Source organism: Struthio camelus, chromosome Z (genome assembly GCF_040807025.1).
Source record: "Struthio camelus isolate bStrCam1 chromosome Z, bStrCam1.hap1, whole genome shotgun sequence".
Lineage (NCBI taxonomy): Eukaryota > Metazoa > Chordata > Aves > Struthioniformes > Struthionidae > Struthio > Struthio camelus.
In genome coordinates, this window is record NC_090982.1 from 64,153,212 (window position 1) to 64,170,382 (window position 17,171).

At 43.4% G+C, this 17,171-nt stretch overlaps 2 long non-coding RNA genes across 2 annotated transcripts in view; both read left to right on the forward strand.

The window, feature by feature from the left end:
* LOC138064701 (uncharacterized) overlaps window positions 1–2,398 on the forward strand; it is a 29,345-nt gene extending 26,947 nt beyond the window's left edge. Inside the window, exon 6 of the long non-coding RNA XR_011137947.1 lies at window positions 2,304–2,398. This is a non-coding gene — a long non-coding RNA (uncharacterized lncRNA). The remainder of the gene's footprint in view (window positions 1–2,303) is intronic.
* A 1,989-nt stretch (window positions 2,399–4,387) lies between these two features.
* LOC138064702 (uncharacterized) lies at window positions 4,388–7,426 on the forward strand. The gene is made up of 3 exons (XR_011137948.1): window positions 4,388–4,479; window positions 5,390–5,575; window positions 7,375–7,426. It is a non-coding gene; the product is annotated as an uncharacterized lncRNA (long non-coding RNA).
* Window positions 7,427–17,171: the final 9,745 nt, after the last annotated feature.

Below are 17,171 nucleotides of genomic sequence, written 5' to 3' on the forward strand. Positions count from 1 at the left end.
TGTGATACAGGATTCTCTGGGGCGATGAGTTACGTATAACAAACAGAGTAAGTTCTCAGCAGTAATTCCCTAGCTCTCCGACTCGAATCTTTCTGCCTTCTTTCTTCTCTCTTTCTTTTGCTCTTCATACATTGTAAACAGCGGTGAATCCTGAGGCACCATGTTTGGTTATGTTTCAAGTAGTAACACTGAGGTATTGAATTAAGACTAAAGAAAATCTGATCCCGAAAAGTACGACTCTGAAACACAGTGAAGAAAGGCAACATTTTTGTAGCAGCAATGGGCTGACAGACAAGTCAACGGTCATTTAGAAAGAAATCAACCAGATTTCATGAAAACATACTACTGTAGAAGGGAAGAGAGAGAGTATTGTCTTTGCTTTGACAAAATACTGTGAGCTTAGGATGCATCAGCTGATAAACAGAGCAAATGTTGGGCTGCTGCACTGTAGGTGCCTGGGCTAAGGAGACTAATAGGGTTTACAAGGGGATGTCAGCGTTTGTAACAGAGGTAACCCTGAGCCAGAGCAAGCCTGCTGAGACAGCTCCAGAAGACAGCGAGGTGGAAAAGACAGCAGAGGCATCAAATTAAGATCGAGTAGCGTGAGGCAGCCTGCCAACTTCTTACGCACTGAGCACCAGATCCTCAGCTGGTATGAGGTGGCATAGCTCTGCGGCTGCAGAGGAGTCATCCGGGCAGGCTCGCGCTGACAGTGCTTCTTGCCCCTCCTGTTTAATTTGAATTTTGGTATCAAGTTGTTTGTTTGGGAAAGGAGTCAGGGCCTTGAATTTCCGATATATTCTGTCATATTTACTTCCGCCAACTGTGCACCAGAGGCAACTGGCAGTGCTAAGAGCGGTTAAACAGAGGGAGAGGAAAAGGCAGCCATAGGCACTCTGTCCGTATTAGCTCATTCAAAATGAGGAGATGCAGGGTTGTAAGTGTTCCCGTTCTGTCACTGCCTAAGGAACTTCAGATATAATTGGTCTCGTTATAGATCAGAGCAGTATTGGCTTGAACAGCTTGTCCTTTTGGTCTGTTTTAGGAGAATCAACATATATAACTGCTTCCTCCCACATCACACCCATCATCATTCTCGCTGCATTAAAAACGGCTCCCCATTTAGCTGCGTTACTCAGGAGAATTTGCAGCCTTGTCTTGGACGAAGATTTAGCTGAGACACCAGAATAGCAAACTCTAGTAACCAAATTGCTTTGAAAACCCTGCTGCAAGGACCTACTGTCACCAGGGTGTGGGATATGCTGCAGTTACGGAATAGAGGATGAAAGGAACACGTATTGTGAAAGGAGCTAAAATTCCCCTTTCTCCTCCCCCAGCTTCCCATGGGATAGTCACTAATAGGGGACCAAAACCAGCTCACTCTTCTTCTGTGGTTAACTAGATGGTGTGTCCTGCTAGAGGCAAGAGCAGCCCTGGCACGGCAGAGGCTGAGACATTGTCCTTTCACAATGGGCTTGACCCCATGCAAGAATTACCAGACAAAATTTTGGACATTCAGAGTAGTGCAATGCAAGAATGCCTGAGCCAGCTTTGTGCACAGACGTTTGCTTGGGCGGTAGAAGTAGCACCGCTGCTCCAGTGGGGCTAACGTACCCTTTTTGACAAGACAGGGCCTTGCACCCTCATGGCTGGGCTGGCTCGGGTCCGGTGCAGGCTCTGGTGCCTCGCCTCTGCCTGTCCTGCGCTGTGTAGAGATGCTTACTTGGCAACATAATGCAGTGGATGAGCAAAACAGTCCTGCCTGGCTTTCTACACCACGACAGTCACTGCATCCACGATCTTTTCCAGTGCGCCTTTACAAACACTTTTTCTCTGGTCAGTGTAACAATTTGCTGCACTTGGAGCAAAAATGCAGGCTGTATTCTTGAAACAAAACCTGCCAGCTCTAACACAGTTACACAGAAATCCTTTCTTTTCAGTTGTTTCTCCTCATTTAAAATGCCAATCTATCATACGCTGGAGCAAGTGGACAGCAGGCTTTGTCTTTTCCTTAAGTGTGGGCCACGTATCCAGAATAAATCTTTCTTGACACTGAAAGTGGCTTCGGTATTCTCCCTGAGTGCCTGTCTGGCGATGGCAGGCATGAGACCCAGTCCTGGAGAGTGTCTCCAAGGGGACAGAGACTCTCCTGGGAAGAGCAGCTCACCTCTTCCCTCACACGAGTCTGCCTGAGCAGAGGCCTGTAGCGCCGTATCCACATCCCTATCACGCTCGCCCAGCTCGGCTTCTCCTACAGGCGAAGTGGCATTTCTAGGCAAAAACACTTTTTTTTTGTCCCCCAGATCTGGATCCATTGAGCTCTGACATACCCCAAGAAAGGAAATTTAGATGGGGAAAGGCTGAAATGAATCAGGCAGGTGATAACGCATTCCCAACGCACGACTTCATTGCAGCTCCAGCGAAGGATGCAGTCACTGCTGCAAGCAGCTGAGCTGGGAGCCTGTCGGCATTAGCTGCTTCCTCGCTGAAGGTCCGTGCGTGAGATCACACACTGCCTGGCGTTGGTAAGTCTTTAACAATTTAGGAGACACTCATATCCTTTTAGTCCTACAAATGAGTATTGCAGAAAATGAGCCATTTTCTGCCCTTTTCGAGTTTCAGGTGTGTGAACGGGTGCTCTTGTATCAGGGACACGGTCAGAAGTTAATGCTGAAATGCGCTTTGGTGACGTTCCTCCTGCAGTGGGTGACATCTCTACAAACAAGCTTTCTTTCCTGGAGATTTTCTCCCATCGCAGACCTTATATGTCTTCTCCCGATGTCTTTGGGCCTGGTGTCCGAGCATGGGAGTATACCACACTGCTTTATCTGGTGACCTACTGTCACAATTCCTGTATAATTCCCTTCCTGTGACTTCTCTGGAACTGTTCACAGCAATATTGTTCACATGAACGACGGCTGCGCTAGCAGCGCTGTCATCATAAATTACTAACCTGGAATAGTATTGTCAGTAGCATATTTCTGTCCCTGTTACGTATTAAATTAACAATTTGGAATATTATTTTATGCTCTAGATTAACAGTCTTCGTCCTTTCCTGAAGCTGTATCCTACAAGTAGCTGAAAGATCGTGAAATGATTACCCTGTGCTTTCCACCCGATCGTGCTGCCTGTCAGCAAATGGTTAGGTTGGAAAAGCGAGGGGGCTGCAGAGCCCCTGGCCAGCGGTATGTGCGCTGCCGACAGCAGCAGCAGAGAGTCGCGTGCCTTCTTCTGCACTGCGGTATGCCACAAGCTGCACCATGTCAACGCTAGCTTAGGGCATGCCACAGCCATAAAGCAGGTGTGTGAGATGCCTTTCACTCCAACAGTATGCACAGCACATGCCATGCCCCTCACTCGCTGTTCGTGCTAGCAATTCCTAGTCTGTTGTAGCCTCCCGCACATGGAGTTCAAAAGCGTTGGTAGTGGCATAGAGGCCTATGAAGATTTAACAAGATTTTTTAATGAGGCTACTCCACATAAGCTATCTATCTACTGTGTTATATTTTCTAGTCCATATTCAACCTAATGCATGTTCAAATTCTGAATTTTAAAATGGAATTAAAATGTTACAGCAATAATTTTAAAATGTACTTCAAGAATTTATGGTGTTGTTTGTTCCTCTCGCTTCTGCTCATGAGACCAAACTAAAATTTAACTTGTAGGGAAAGAAATAGGATATATAAATGCTCCAGTGCATATTATCCACAAGCCAGAGGACTACAGACAAAGGCCAAGGAAGTGACGGGTAGTGTAATCATCAAAATTATATGAACAGGGAAAAATAAAACCACGAATCAGAGATTGTGACTTGGAATTAGCTCAAATCTGGACCCCGGTAATACAGGGGTCTCACTGCGGGTCAGTGAGGAGGGAAAAGGGAGAGATTAAAAGGTGAGATGTAAATCATACAAAACATTTTTTTTCAGTGCTGTTTTCCCCCTTGTTCCTTGAAATATCCATTAAATAAAGTTTTACACTACAGACTGTTCAGAGCACTTTATTATTAAGAGAAGGCACTTAATAGAACCCTTTTTTGCCTGAAATGTAACTGTACATTGTCTATTTAAAAGGGTACTTCCCCAAGAAGCATCTTGTCATACTTTAGAGTCAAGGGGACAATTACAGTGAATAGCTTATTCAGCACATTTTGTCTCATTTTCTGCTAGCAGATCGTCCAGGAGTCAGTTGTGATTTCTTTGAAACCTTTCACTCCCGAAAGGTTTCAAGAGTATTATTTTTAGACTGCATTCATGACTGAATATGATAGTTGCTATTTGATCTCTGTTGGTCGGCTATTATTAGAGGCAGGCAAGCCGTTCACAGTTGAACTAGACACAACTTATTTAAAAAATGTAGTCTAATTTCTGTTTGCAGATTACCCCCAATGAAGTCATGTTTTTATGGGGTTATTTATGTTCTGTGTTCCATGAGCTGTGCGTGCAAACAAACGTAACCAGTAACGGCCTCTTAAGAAAGGTAAGTATGAATATTTGATATTCATTACTTCTTATCTCAGTTGTGAGGCACGTGTCAGCTTCCTGATCAGATGATGAGCATCTTACATAAGTCTATTTTACATTCATGAATTATCTGCTAATATTCATAAATGTTCAATGAATTTACAATTCAAACAGCAGATAGAAGGGCACTTTTGGTGCAAATGCTCCTGCAAACATTTATTGAGCACTGTTCATCAACTTCTTGTGAATATTCCCACAAATATGATTCATTTATTTACATATTTTTAAGCTTTCTAGTGAAAGGAAGGGCGAATACCAACTCAATGAATCACAAGGTTTTTTTAGCAAAAAAGTCTCTGCTATTTGGTGGGGCATGCCATTAAGGTGTGATATATAAATGTGATTGGTCAGCTAAGTAATGCAATATTGCTCCAGTGTCCTGGCCAGTCAATCGTATCATTATTTCTCTTGGAAGGGTGCAAAGGATAAATTCTACCTACAGAGGATAGATTCTACCTACAGATACTGGGGTCTTCCCCAGCTCTGCTTCAGTGCTCCTATGCAGCCTTGGGAAAACCTCTCCCGTCATCCTTAATTTCTGTTCATAAAACGTAGAGAGGATGTTGTGTCCATGTGAGGATAAATTTGGCAGAAACAAGGAGCACTTGCAGTGCTATAATGAGGAAAGCCAGATGGTTATCTAGAGAAAAAAAATATATGTATATATTCAGGGCGACTGGGGCAAAAACTTGGAGAAGATGCTACAGTTGTCAGAGTGGGATTAAGAGTAAATAAAACACATTGAGAAGCTGTAACACAATTTCCTTTGCAGTTTCTTATACCTTGTGTAAAAGGCTTAAGCAGTGCATTGACATAGTCAGTCTTGACCATGTGCAGAGCTGAAAGTTCGTGTTCTTGTGTCGCAGTCACCCAGAGGGGTCACGTGCAGAGGGATGGCCCGTCAGAGGGAGCTGCAGTCATGTTCTAGCCTGGCTCACCGAACTGGCTCTGTGGGGGGTCATAGGAGCTCACTGGCTGCTACAGGAGAGGAAAAAGAGGAAGAGATGAGAACCAGAAGAAGATCAATGTCAGCTCCAGATGGTGGTTTTCTGGTGAGTTTGTGCCCCTCGTGATTTTGGTGAAAGCTTTTTTTCCTCTTCGTTCTCAGCTTTTCCAGTTTTCGTATTAACCCAGGCTGTCTCAGAGGTAAATATTTTCTCCAAAGTACCTTTTATTATGCTTCACAGAAAAGACTAAGCACATTTGGAAAAAGGTCTGTGGAGCCAACAGAGCAGTGTTAAAGCTGACAGGAATGAATGTTACAGCTTTGCAGTGCTTAGAACTTCAAGGACAGAGTTTTCTGTTAAAAGGAATAAGCAGATGCTTGTAAAAAAAGGCAGACCCGTAAAGGTATAAATGCTCCACATACCTTATAATGGATGTGAGCTCACTTCAGGACGTAATTCAAAACGCTATGCATGATCTGTAGTGAGGCCTAGTGCTTTGGCCTCAGGTGATTCTGAGTCTGCAGCTACCACTGCTCTGCCCATGCTCAAAACAAACATTTTGTTGGGCTGTCTTCAACGGAGACACCACTTCTAAATATTTAAGAGTGGCTCCTTGCTAATCTTGCCCATTTGACTAAGCAGGCTTGGCTCAGTCAATGGGATAGCTGGAATTAATACCCCATGGTTAAAGAGAAACTATGAGCTTATCCTGAAAAGGGAAAGCAGAGCAAAACACTTGCTGACAGTTGTTTAGTGGGTGATATCACCAAGAAGTATCAGCATTTACAAAAGAAGCTCTAGTTTCAGGAGTATTTTGTGTGGTTATATCCCCCAAATTTCCATGAAAACCACTCTCTGCCATTATTTGCAATGAAACAGTATCGGTTGTACATCTACACCACATGTTTTGGTCAGCAGTTGAAACATGATCAATGACATATTCACCTATGACTTCACCACCTGAGCTCTGCAGGCAGGTGAATAAGTAGGAATATGTGCAACTAAAGAGAGATACATTCAAATTTGCTTATGGATTCTATTTACTAAGAAACCTAGCAAGCTGCTGTTAGTCAGACTCCTAGCCAATGCCTTATTTATAAGTGAGGTTGCTTGCAAAAAAGGTGAATTTCATATGAAATCAAAACATCACTTCATGCTGAGTTTGGTAAACATAAATCAGATTTTCATTTGCTTTTGTCTTCCCCTGGGTACACATGCTTTACTTGGGCTGAAGCTACAATAACTTTGCTAAGATTTTTGGCTTTAGGCTCTATTAATGCCGTTATTACTGCTGGAAATACGGTAGAGTTCACTATTTCTTTTGTAAATTCTGTAACATTTTTACATATATTATACTTCTTTCCCCCTGGTAGTTAGAGCACAAAAATGAGAGACTTTTACCCACTGTCCGCTGAAAAAGTTACAAACTTCATGGTAATTCAGTTTTACAATCTGTATGACACAAGAACATTTGTAATTAATAAGGTTATTTCTCACAGAGAAATGTTCTTAGTAGACAAAAAAAAAATATCTTGCCTATTCAAAAATTACTCCAGAAAGTCAAGCAGAACGATAAGCTAAATGAAGTTTTGATAGAAGCGGGTACCTTGCCATAATGGCAGTGCTTTTTAATTACTTCTGTTGAAATAGTACATCTGTTGAAGAACTAGGTCTGTTAAAATGAGTAGAAGTACCCTCATTTCAGAGGCTAAACAGCACTTTGTAGCAACGAGTTATCTCCTCTAGTCTAGCGCACACGAACACAGCAGCAGCAAACATGAGGGCAAGTGGCAAACTCTTAAACATAGAAACCGCAGAGCAAACTTTCTAATGAAAGCACAGGTCTGACTGTCTCATCCTTTCAAGGATGTTCCTGTTTTAATCGAACTCTGTCTTGTCACTAGAATGCAGCTATTCAAGTAGTCCAAGCCACGCATCGGTGCCAAAGGAAATCACCATTACCACAGAATTGCCAAGTCAATCAACCCCAAGTGAAGGAGCTTGACAAATGTGACGTGAGAAAGAGGGAGAACGAGGGAAAGTGTGCTTGTCTTGAAGCATGTGTTAAAGTATTTCTTATACTGGCAGCCGCTGTGTAAATCAGCTGGGGGTGGCCTATGCTCTCACTGACCACCCCCCATGAGCTAAAGGTTGTCAGCCACTGCCCACTCTACATCCTGGTTAATTTGTTCTTGAGGCAGAAATGCGGGGGAGACACAAAGATGGTTTGAAACAGCCTGAGAAATGCCAGAAATTGGTATGTGCCAGGCCCTCAAGATACAGGATCAGTGGGGTGGGTCTTGTTAGCAGAGGGGGCTCCCATCAGCTCCCTGCCAGCAGTGAAGGCACCTGTAGCAAATCAGCCTCCAGAAAGGATCCAGGGAAAAGCCTTTGTTCTCCATTGTGCATGCCTGTGTGTATGTGAGTGTGTGCTTGTGCATGTGCCCATGCATGAAGTGACTTACCGTGGAAAGAGCCAAACCAAAGTCCCAGCCCAGGCAGGCCCACGGCTCAGCCCAAGAAACGCTGAAAGGTGCTGGCAGTGGGGCTTGCGTGGCCATCTTTGGCACCCCAACCAGCCTAGCCCCAGTGAGAAGTGAGAGGACCTCGCACCCTTGCTCTGGCCCGCTCAGTCCCTGAGCTCCCTGCTGAAAAGACGATGAGTGAGGGGACGCTAGCAGACACATGAGCATTTATGATACTGGCTGATCCCCTGCCACAATTGTACAGAGGCATTATGCCAAAAAGTTTTGAATTAACTGAGGCTTTGTCATAAAATATGAGTTACGACTTCTGGTTAATTTGTTTTAACTTCTACCCTGCTCCCAGTGACCAGCCCAGTGGTCATGGGCTAAGACAAGGGGCCAGGTAGCTGGGTATCTGTCCCTCTTGCTTATAAGCACCCTGTTCATCCCAAATTGCCTCAAGCCATTGCAAGATCAAAATTATTCATTGGAAGACTTTGCCTTGAGGGAACTGCAAGCTCTATTTCTTTAATGATTTTAATGATCAGAATTGTGCCAGGTCAAGCTATTTAACTGTGTATTTAATTAGTCATCTGTATGCATGTAACTTAAAGGCGTTCAGCTGTGCTATTTTATAGGGATTAACTAAGCGGGCAGTAAATCACCTATGCCAGCAATAAAAGTATTTATAGCAGAACTTTTTTTTTTTTTTTGCATTATTATTGCTATATTGTTTGTAGTGGTAGAGGTCTGCCTGAGAATAATTCCACTCTTAGATATGGGAGAAACACAGTAAGGGGTTTTGACTGACATCGACTAGAAACAACAGCGGGCAACACAGAATAAACTGAAATGTGAAGTTCACAGACAGACAAACCAAAAAGTTATTGCCAGCTGCAGACACTTGTTGTGTTAAAGAAACACGCATGCAACATGGAAGCAACTTAGCCCTATGGAAGCACATAATGCAAAGAGGAGCAGGAGAAGAAATATGACCTGAACTGGTAGGTAGTAGTTCTCTGGCTTGAATAAATCTTAAGTGTATTTGGCTGCTAACTGTTCACAAGTTTGCACTGGCAAAATACCGCTTGGAATCAGTGCAGTTACCCTCCTGATATTGCTTGTTCCGTGAGTGAACAAACCTTTTTCTATATAAGTGCTAGTGAAATCCTGCAAAGAATTATGGCACCATGATCCTGCATAGATAAAATGCATATTTTAAAGTGAAATTCTTTTGCGCCTATATGGCAGGGAGGTGGGCTCCTCCTCAACAGAAGCAATCTGCTTGTTCTTGGTTTTGCACAAATATTTTCTATGCTGCCTTTGACAATAAATCTTTTGGGAGAACGTTGCCTGTTTATAACAGGCACTGACCTGTGAAACAGAGGAAAATAGATATTGTTAAAAACCTTGGCTCGCTTGCTCGGAGATCATGTGGCAAGGCCAGGTAACTTTTGAAGTGGTGCATGGGGAGTTGTTTGAGCAGTACAAACTGCATTAACAACACAACCGACTTGAGCGTGTAAGCCTCTTTGCACTACTTGGCACTTTTATCCCAATAAATAACATCATGAGACATTCATTCCCATCGCATTGTTATTCCAGTGTGACCTAGATGGGCAGCCAAAGGTTTTCTGTTTTTGTATTTTTACTCTTGGAGAAAAGTGGACGATGGAGTCAGATATCTTTGAACTGTTCCTGTTTACCAGAATCCTGGCACCCTGAACTAGGTGGAAGCAAGCAGCAGGAGACAACCTTTTTGATCACGACTCTTTTAGCAATTCTTGGCCTCTACATTTCTCTCTCATCTCCTCTTCAGGTCTGTCTACTGCTTGCTTACTGTCTTCTCTGGTTTTCCTGTACTTCTGCTCCAGACACCCAGACAAATACAAGTCCACCAATCTGTATGCTAGCTTCTGCAAATATAGTATGTAGCCTGGAGCTACATAGTTTAGTTTCTACTCAGGCATAGCTTCCCATGTCCCCTCCCCTGGGTGGTATACCTCCCGGATGTGCCTTGAGGGAGCCAGGATGATGGATAGGGTATAGATTTGCACAGAGATGCTGGGAAATGCTTCTGGCTTCCACAATTTAGAAATAGCTGCAGAGAATTAAAAATGACTGCCCAGGTCAGGCAGGAGGGATGGGACTTTGAACCTGTGGTATTAAAGAGACGGGTTTTTTCCAATTCTTGAGCAAGTCTTATGAGGAGTTAAACGTGGCAGTTGTTTCCCCCCTTCAGTCAAACTCCCAAAAAATAAAAAATCCGCTGTAGGTAGAATAAAATACCTCTTAAATTCTGATCATATTTGGCAAATACTTTCATCAAAACAAAAGGGAGTGCGAAGACAGAGTTTTTAAAAGTGTCATTTTTTTTCTTTGTTATATTTAGAAAAGATAACAGGCATTGTATGGAGTAGCTTTTCCCATTCTGCAACAAAAATACATTTCGTTGAACAAAACATTTTCTGTATCCTGAAATAAATGAGATCATTCATGCCAAGTAGAGCACTGGAATAGTTGCTGGTCAGCCCAAAATTATCATCTCAAAACAGTGGGCATATGCACTTCACTATTTTCTTTATCCCTGCTTTCTTACTCTTCAGCTTCCTTTCTGGTTCCATTTGCACCAGTTTCTTTTCCTTTTTCTTTCTTTTCCTCCACCCAACTGAACTATTTTTATCATGTTTGTCTTCTACCCCAGTAAATTAATCAACTGGACAAATCTGATGCTGGTCTGCTCTGAGGAGTCCCTTCTCCCACATCCGCTCAGTGACACTGCACTCTGATGGGCCTATTGACTTGCTGCTCTACTGGGGGCTCCTGGAAGTAAATTTAGACATGTACTTTTCTCTTCATCACCTGTCCAAACAGCAAGTACTTTGGAAATGCAGAAATATTTCCTCTGCTCAGTGCTGAGTGAGCTCTTTTGTTCTTCTGCACAGGATTGAACCAGAAAGAAGAAGAGTTTCTTTATTTTCCCTAAAACCTTTGGAAACCCTTGCATGCTTTAGCTGTGCTCACTCCCACCCAGCCTCTGCAGGAGCTCTGTTTGCTCTTCCCAAGACTGCAATTACCAGGCGCTCCCCTTGGCAGCTCTCCCTTCTTGGTACATTCCTTTTTGTTATGCTAATATACTTAACCAGCTCCAGCTTCTTATACTGTAATACATCCCTTTTGATTCTCTAATCTACTTCTCTCTGTGCATTAGGGCAGAGAATAGTTTGCCAAGGGCCCGGCAGAACGTGTTTAGCTGACTGATTCTAGTTGTTCCTATTAGATCCTGGCATGCTTCTGAGATTTGTCACTTCCACACAAATCTCACTCCTAATCCTAGGGTTTAGCAAAGTTTGGATGGATTTGAATTCTACTACATCTTTTTTAAAGGAGATGATAATGTTCTCTGATGAAAGATCTCTGGATGAAAAGCTTATGTGCTTAGTAGGAGAACATCACTCCAGTCCAGCATTCTCTCTCTCTCTCTTTCTCTCTCTCTTTTTTAACCTTAAAGACGGGTGCCTATGTTAAGATGGCACCATCAGTGCATTGAGCCTCTGAATTTGTGTGCCATACCTTGGGGGTGAAGACATGATTTGCTGTTGCCATAGAGGCATGTACAAACAAGGACATAACTTAGATCCTGCATTCCAAAATATGGCTCTCACAGAGCTGATCACTCAAATTACATTCCCAGTGAGCTGTACTTCCTGGTGGAAACCCTTTGAAGTGTTCAGTCCTTATGGTAATGTCTTTCCTCGGAGCAAAACATGAAGTATTTTCTTAAGTGTTTAACTAATATTTTAAATGACAATATCATTAAAAAAGATTCAACTTGATTTCACAGCAATATTTCTCATTCATTGCAAAGATGTTTGCCTCTGACGTGCCAGTCCTTAGCATTTGCACCACTGTACCATTTCACAGACTGCTCTTTCTTTCTCTCCCCATTGATGCAGGAGGAGTGGTTGCATTTATGGCATTATGTCTAAAGGTCACATAACAGCCAGTTCACTGTATGGAGTTTGGACTGCAATGAGTTCTCAAGGGGTTCAAACACTGCATGAGGGATATCATGCCCTTCCACATCTAAGCAAAACACATATCCAACAATAAACACCTATAAAAGAAAGAGGAAATGTAGCCTAACATGCAAGACAGTCAGGGAATTTTATTCTGATCAACATTCCTGACTTCAGCAATGGACTACTAGATGAAAATGGTAACCTGGCTTTGATGTGAAACACAAGAGCAGTTCCACTGTCAAGCATAGAGATATTAGGCAGGTGTTTAGGTACAAGTGTTTTTAAATTTTTCTACTTAAGCAAAGACCTCACCCTTCCTTACAAACTTCACCTTTCATGAAGATTGCTGATGGGGTTGTGATTTTACCTTCACTGAGAAATCACTGCCGTTTAGGGACAGAGAAGCTGGAACTGAAAGATTCCAGCAGTGCGTCTAACTTTGAAGGCAACGACATCAATGAATATTAGTACGCAATTACTTTTTGCTTGTCAGATGTTGAGGGGCAGGTTCCTGGTGGCTACTTTACACATGTGCATCCCAGGACATCACATATGAGCACATGGGAGGGAGGTGGGATGGTTTTTAGCAGCATTATCAGAGATGAAATGGCATGGCTGGCGTGGGATCTCCTCTGGAAGAGAGGTTGTTGCTACCCTTATGCAGATTACTGGGTTTTCTCTGGGGTTTAGTTTGTCTGTTTAACCACTTTCTGATAGTAAATATGACTTGGAGAAGCTTCAGATTCTGGAATGTTTTGACTTTGTGTAATATGGGACACCTTTCCCATGTGTCTGGATGAAGCAGAAAACAGGCCAAAGCTGAAGAGCCCTTCAACAAAGCTTGTCTTTCTAGCCACATCTCTGGATTTTAATGCCCATGCTAAGCTTATCCAGTTTTCAGCGAGGCATGACACGTTTTGCAAATAGGTAGGAAATCCTTTCTTCATCACAGTGTAAAGGAAGCAGACAATGTTGCCTTCTGAAATCTGCAGCTGCTTGGCCCCAGATGAGAGCCGAGTTCCTTGCCCAAATGCCTCACGGGTCCTTTGCAAGGGGGCAGCTCTTACAGGCAGCCTGGCTGACAACCAAGGGAGGCAAACCTCCAGGTGCTGTTATTTCACTGTCCTCATCCCCACTGGCACGGGTAAATGGAGCTGCGGGGTACAAGGCCATGTGCCGGGGTGGCAGAGAGGAGGCACAGCACCCACGGGCTCATTATTCCTCCTGCTTCCAAGGGAAAGCAAGAATCCTCTTGCACTGCCTTCCCTACTGTCTTCTGAGCTCCCCAGTAAAATTTCACATGGCTTAGATTCAGCATACTTGATGGCTTAACAGGAAACTATAATTGCAGGGGGATTAGATGTGTTTCATATTTGGAAATTTGCTTTGTTGTTGTGTTGGCCCTAACTTCTCACTGAGAAGGCAGCTGCTGCTTGTTCCTGCCCCTAACACCGCTCAGGCAGAGCTCTGCTCATTTCATATTGCTACAATGCATTGCATAGCCGGGAAAGCAAAGCATCTGCCTGACGGACAATTGGCAAGACAACACTCTCACTGAACATCCTGTCCCCAGTATTTTAATTTCAATGTTATAATAGTTTTTAAAGATCTACCCAAAATGTAGCCCATGAAAATGGCAGTAAAATGATCCTGATATGTGATCAGAAATCAGGGAGTGTTGTGTCCCTGGCTGCGATAACCCCTAATAAATGCTAGTGTAGTGAGGCAGGGACTAAGCCAATTTGTGAGAGACCACTTCAATTGCTGAAGAAAACCTTCACCAAAGTACTCCCACTATATCACGCAAATAAGCTTTCCAAAACACACGTCTTTGGGAGTCACTTCCTTCAGTGATTTCTGCATGGCAGACTGCACCTAGCACGCAGCAGCCACAGACGTGTGCAAAGCACTCCAGCTTTCCAGCACTGCTTCCCACCATTATGGGACGAGGGCAGAAGCTGAAAAAACATGCAACATGTCTCTGCCTGGCTCCACTCCACCAGTGCAAAGGGAGCAGAAGCTGCTACTTCTCTCTAGCCATCAGAAATGAAGGCAGTGGCCCTGCTGAGGCCAGCTGAGGACGTGTGGCTGGTTACCTGCCATGGTTTCTGCTGCCCTACTCTCTCCAAGCTGTCCCCACTGCCTTGAGCAGAGCCGCCTCGTGGCTTTGCTTCCCTGGGGCTAACCCTGGCGTGGCAGAAGACCTGGCAGCAAGTGTTCAAATGAGTATGCGTATTCCTGAAATTGCACAGGGATTTTTATTTACTGAAGATGAAAATCTCTGTGGTAATCATTCACCTGATTTGTGCATGTAATCAATTACTTAACTTGGTGAGAATGAGGTGTACATGTGTATGTGGCATGTGTAATCATTACCCTAATGTGTGTATCTATTGCGATTTATTTTAAACTGTTGATTACGTCATGTCTCTGTGTGGTTTTTTTTTAGGCAACGCAAAAGACATGCTACGGTGAGAAGCTACGCTGCCCGTGGTTAAAGTTGCACTCAGGGTTAAGAGTCTTAGATGTCCTTTCTTTTCAAACATAAAAGCTTTAGCAATCCCTAAATTTTTAAAGATGATAATCACATCAGGAAGGGGAATCTAACTCAGAATATTCAAAAAAAACCAAACAGCAACATGAAACCCAAACCAGGCTTTTAACTGATCTTCTCTGGAGTCTGACCTCTGCTTGGCCTAATGCAAAACAGCTCTGATGAACGCATACTGCCTGGGTAGTCCTTACTGAGCTAGTTCTAGCAGAAGTGAGAAGTGATTAGAGCAGCAAGAGACCCCTTCTATAATTTATTTATTTTTTAATAATGCCATGGAGGGCACGAGCAGTCTTATAGTTCAAGGACTAAGGGAATAAAGGTTCATTTTACTTGATTCAAACATTGTTAGTACAGGAAAAAAGCATAGTCATAATAACAAAAATTCTGCTCATTAGTCACTTTTCTTTTAAAATAAAACGTCTCTTCAAGGAAGACAAAAACTGAGAATGTGGCATAAGCCATGGTGACTTCATAAGTCATTACAGCTAAGGAATACACTTAATTCTTTTCTGTGAGATATCTGGAATTGATTTTCCATTTATATCTTCTTTTTAACAACAGCAGCATGGTGACTGCTTCAGGGCCATGAAATGATTGCCTTAGGAATGGAAATCCTGTTGTTGTTACAGTTCTTAATCTGGTGGGTAGCCAAACTTCACTTTCTATTTCTCTCTTAGGCAGTCTACCCTGATAACAAAACAGATCGCCACCACTCCTTGCCTGGTAGGTAGCCAGCACCTGAATTCTGACTAGCTCTGGACAAACTGAAAGTCCCCACGCACAGCGAAAAGTCACATCCTGCACACTGCCTTGTTGATACGGGAAAGAAGGAGGTTGAGGATGTGGCAACTTTCCATGCTTGAGAACTCATATTTGCTTCAGAAATTAGATAAAATGCTACTTCCCGAGTGCAGAAAGAAACCGTTTCTGTTGTACTTCCAGGGCTGGAGGCAATGGAGACAAGTGGATGCAGTGACCGAATTCACAGCGAGCCCACCGAGTGCAGGAGTGTGACCATGTTCACAGCGAGCGTGACTTGTCCAGCATTCTTCTGAGTGATTACACATGCAGGGGGGATTTCTGGAAACCATTCAACCATCTCATGCTACTGAAATCAGGCCTAGCACTGGCTGGACTCAGATTTTTGGAACCCTATGTTAGTGATACTGTGTCCATAAACCAAGGCAGCAGCATACCAGGAATATAGATTACCACATAATTCACAGGCAAGACCTTCACATCAGCAGTGGGAGGAATTGTGTGTCCTTTCTCCTGAACCAGGTAGCAGTAATAGGAGGGGAGCAGTTACCCTCTGACAACTGAAAAAGAAGGTAGGATGTGAAACAAACACTTCAGAGCATTTTAAGGAGAGTTGGGCACAACTTGCCAAGTTGGTGTCAGGATTTCAAGCATGGAGGTGTTCAGATAAGGGTCTTCAGTCCTTGCAACATATGGGCCGAGGTAATACATTGCGCCAGAACATGGGTGGCCAGGGAGCATGGTCCAAAGACAGCTCAGTTTTTAATCTCTGATGTAGGCCAATGTACATAAAGGCTGATTTCATGAAGTGCCTTGTGAGTCCCTTACGTGATCCCCTGCTTCCTGGGGCCCCAGTGATGCAGGGACATCTGAACTAGCTTGATGCACAGCCCAGTGGAATGCATTAGCAAGGGCCTCAGATACACAGAAGTGAGTACATTGCTTCTGGAGTCGCATCGACTTTGGAAACAGTGTAGTGTTTTTGAGAGGCTTGGACTGCCATTGAACTGCTGCAAAGGATCTGCTCCAGTTTCTGAATCCGCAGCATGGATAATCCTCAACCTAGATAAATAGTCCCTAGCTAACAAAACTAACTGAATTCGTGATTACTGTTACTAGCAACCATTACTACTATTACAAGCACAGATGCTACATGAGCACCTAAAAATCTAGTCATAGAACAGAATTGCATTGCCCCATGCACTATCCAAACACAGATAAACCCACAACTGCACTGTAAAGGAGCAAAACCTACAGAAGAACATGGCTGGACAGACACTGGGGCGACAGGAGGAAATAACGAGACAACACTGGACATCCTGCAAGGCTGTGGCAGCTATATAGTGGGGGCCAGTAAGTTCCATTTTCTTTTCAAGCATGGCAAAGGAAAATTTCAGTGAAGGTTTGCGATAAAGATAATAAGTGAGCTTTGGAAATATTTATGGGGAGTTCCTGCCAAGATTAAATGCAGCAGGGGAGAAAGCATGGGAAGGCATGTTTGAACACTTACAGGGTAGACAATTAAGGCAACCATCATTGACATAGCAGAGGTCAATACGCCTGTACCAAATAGGTAAGAGTGTTAGGCAACGAAGAGTCCCTGAGGAACTATAAAACACTGTCCCCTTCTAAGCGATTCTCTTATTCTGATGCGGTTGGAACTATTTTAACCCTTAGAGTTGGTCCAGTCTTCCTGTTATCAGTGCCAGCTACTTACTAACTCTCACATGCTTCCTTATTACCCTTTGACATGATGTTAAGGAGAGCCTGAGATAACGAAACAGATCAAAAAAGACGGGTTTGTTTAAACAGGGTTTCATAGCCAGTATACTATTTTCACAGGTAACAAAATCTGACAGATAAAATCTGCATGTAGATACCTAGCTGAAGACAAACTGAGC